Genomic DNA, 3,936 nt, shown 5'->3' with positions numbered 1-3,936 from the left:
GAACTCATTTGGAAACTACAATCCCTAACCACTAAGCATTCTATACTGACAAAAAATTACAGAATTAGAGATAATGAATTAATTATCAACTCGATTTACGAACGTTTATGAAAAATTATTCTATTTCTCTCAAATTTTATAAAAATTTACATATTTATCATTGTAAAAATTCCATATTTATAACTCGTAAGATTTTGTAAGCAATCAAGCGTTCGAAAGGCATAATTACTGGCGCCTAAAATAAACACGTGGAAGTGAAATTGAGCAATCGTCAATTATAAATGAATTCACTGTTACATGTAAAACTAAAAAGCGTTGTCTTACATATACAACATTGATAAACACAGTAGCTATGAAATATTGTTTTCACCGCGATGTTTATTGGTTTTACATCTCATAATAAATAGTATTTAGAACGTAAGGTTTTTTAGGTTAAATTAGTGATGATTATTGTTTCAACCCAAAGACTACAAGGCCTCAGCCAAAGATATCTATAGGGAGAAATACCATAATTGCCCCGCTAAGCAAGCGGGTTGACAATTACGAGTAACGTAAAAGTACGCAGCCTATCTTCTGGAAACTTGTTGATGAGCAGTGGCAATCTTATATAGTTAATGCAATAAGTGTGAGAAATATAAGATTGTATCCTGGCAATCAAACTCGCGACGTACCATCGCCAAGTCTTACCAAGTCTCATTTCATTTGACTCAGATACTTATATATATGGTATTTTTATTTATGAACCACTTTATAAATGTTATAGATGTTTGTGGATTACACAATTTTTTTTGTGTAATTTATTCTACTTACTGAAACTAGTGTTTATTCCAAGTTGTGAACTAAATAAATAAAAAATTATAAATAAAATGATCATAATGCTTAGAATGATAATATATTAATGATAAAAAGAATTATAGCTATAATGAATGATTTTAAATGTAAAGTATTTTTAAACTATAAAAATATATATAATTAAAGGCAACTTACGCAACAAATCGCCATGATTTCTAAATATTCAATTTAGTGTACCATATTTCGCAGTTTTATAAAAAGTAGTTGCCTCTCCATAGATACATGCATTATGCTAATGGATGCGAACTGTGTAAACCAACTGCTAGCATACATTGCCTACTCTTATGTAACAGAATTTTCAAATAATTTTTTTAAACGCAATGAAATTTAGAAATACTATTTTATGACGATATTTTTTATTACAGTTTATGCGGTAACATTTTAAACCGTTTAACTGTATTTTTATTGTAATATTGAGTTTGAGAAAGAGGTAATTCGTGGAATTCAACTTGGTTGTGCAGTGTTCGGGCAACTACGTAACTATCTTCAGGTTAAATATCCCTCACTGCTTAATTTGCGTTATCAGTGATAACTTACGGTGTTCAACATGGCCTCTCACTCTGGGCCCCATTGGTAAACTCACGGTCGCTCCATGGACTATGAAGATAGCTACGCTCATGGTTTCTATGAATATGAAAGTAAAAGATATAGCCTAGAGGGAGGAGATGAGGGGATTGGTAAGTTAAATTAAGTTGGTAAGTTTAATAAATTAAGTTAAATTGGCAGTATCAGATCCCATAGCGCGCAAAACAGATGGCCGCTGGGGCGTTAAGGTTCAGGAGTGAAGACCACGGACCAATAAATGCAACTTAAGCCGCCTACCAACAAATTGAACAGACGATCTGGGTAAGGTCATCGGAAGACCCTCGATATTCGAGAGTTCCTGCCAGTGCTATTAAAATCCATGGGGGAGAACTATATCCATTGCTGAAAGTCTTACGGCTAAAATGGTGATGATGAAATTATAAACTTCAGTAGATGTGTTTTGCCTACTCTATGTCCGTTATAAATATTTTTTTTTTTGGATACAAATGTAAATTATCTTGTGCAATAATGGTCGAAAACAATACTGTAAACCCTTTTTAAATTCTACACACAATAATTATAACAGCTACGTAATAGTAATTTTAAATGTGTGAAATTTTGGTATTCTTCACGTTTATATGTTATGTAACGCGAACGTACAAAACAAAGAATCCAACTGTTCTAAAATTTTAAAAGAAATTTTTGTATATTCCCATGAACGTTGATTGATTTATTTTTAAACATGGTTTTTGGTTATTGGTGTAAAAGCATTAAAGATGAACATTTAGCTTATTTTTTATTAATTGATGTATGGTACACCCTATCCAAAGATCAATAGAATCAGATATAATAGATAACGTAATAATATTATAGTAAGAAAATATATATTAAAATTAATTATTGTTTACTATCTTCTACTGTCTAAAGTTTTCCTTTCAATAGAAAAAAAAAACAATATTAGGTAATTCAGACTGATCATTTTATATATAGAGATTGGAAATAGGTGTTAAATCATTAAAAAAATTTACCAAATTTTCAGACAAATGAGCTGTACATCCACTCCCTTTAAAATCTTTTAGGTCTTAAACCAATCACCTTGTATATTATGAGATTGTATTCGTCTTTGTAAGTTCTAGCTTTCAACTCTTTGATATAGCTTATAATCCATTTGTCAATATTGGTTGCAATTATATACGGCTTCGTCGTGGATCTTGTTTCTCAATTAATAAAGTAGTCACGGCGATATCTAATAACGCAATTGCAAAGATGCACGAATAGCGTCTGGTTATTAGAGCAATGGACGCGGTTATTAAGAATTACGAAAGCGTCAACAAATAAAACAATTTTTTATTACTCAATAGTAATATCATGTTTGACGTAATCTTAAATTTAGAAAATTTCAACATCGACAAGTAACCAATTAAAAGAGTTGCCATCATTTTTGCGATAATTGTACCGACGAAACATTATTGCCGTCCATTTAAAACGTAACATTTATCTTAATTAAACAATTTCATACATTTCTTCTGTTAATTTATTTATTTTTAATAGGAACGGTAAGTGCGAAGTATAACTTAATTTTACATTGGTTTAGTACAACTTAGTACAAAATTAAATATGTTTACCAATTCAAGCCGTACATAGCCGCGGTCATAATCATGCTGGCTTATGTATAAATGTTAATAAATTAATAAAACATAAAGGCCTTTATAAATAATAATTAAACAAGACACAAACAGACTATATATTGATCATAGCCATGATTTTAGACTTTCATCACAATCAAATTCTCTTTTCTGAATTGATTAAATACGATGTAACAGAGTATAAGGTTCTTAACTTTGTGTCTTTAGTATTCGTGTCAATAATGCGACATCAAAATCCAAGTACAAGCACAAAGTTAAGTTTGCACAAAAACTGGTCCGTTTGAATCGTGGTGTACCACAGCAAAAAGTAAAGTTATTTTAATGACATACGCCGGTCAATACTAAGCGCTGTAGGTTAGTTCAAAAAGTATTTTATATGGCATAATAGATATCTAGTTCTAACAGCTTTACTAGGACTCAAAAATTACGACACTAATATGACATAAAAAGTTGACTAGCTATGTAATAAATACTACAGCAATAATTTCGAGAATGATCAACATGCACATTGTCTCCTTAACGTCTTATATATAGTATATATCGCTTACTATTATTAATAAATTAAGATAATGGTATATAATAGCTTTACTTTTAAAATCTGATCTCTTCATTTGTCACTTGGTTTATTTACGGAGCCTTCGCTATAACTTTCAACAAATAATGTTTGTTAAGGCAGTATCACTGAATTATACGTTATTTATAATTAGGACAACATTTTTGAAACAAAAAACTATGTAAAAGTTATTGGATAAATGTAGACACTTTCGTTTTTAGTTGATATGGAAAAGGCTATGCTAGGCAATCTCTCTATTAAGCCGAATCTATAATCAGGAGAAGGAAGACGGACGAAAGTTATATAAGCCGGTGAATTGGCAATTGAAATAGCAATGGGCAGGCAAAATTGGCAGAACAA

This window comes from Battus philenor, unplaced genomic scaffold (genome assembly GCF_028537555.1).
Source record: "Battus philenor isolate CCGP_79_NKW_IND1 unplaced genomic scaffold, ilBatPhil1.0.hap1 SCAF_10, whole genome shotgun sequence".
NCBI lineage: Eukaryota > Metazoa > Arthropoda > Insecta > Lepidoptera > Papilionidae > Battus > Battus philenor.
This window is presented reverse-complemented; position numbering follows the sequence as displayed.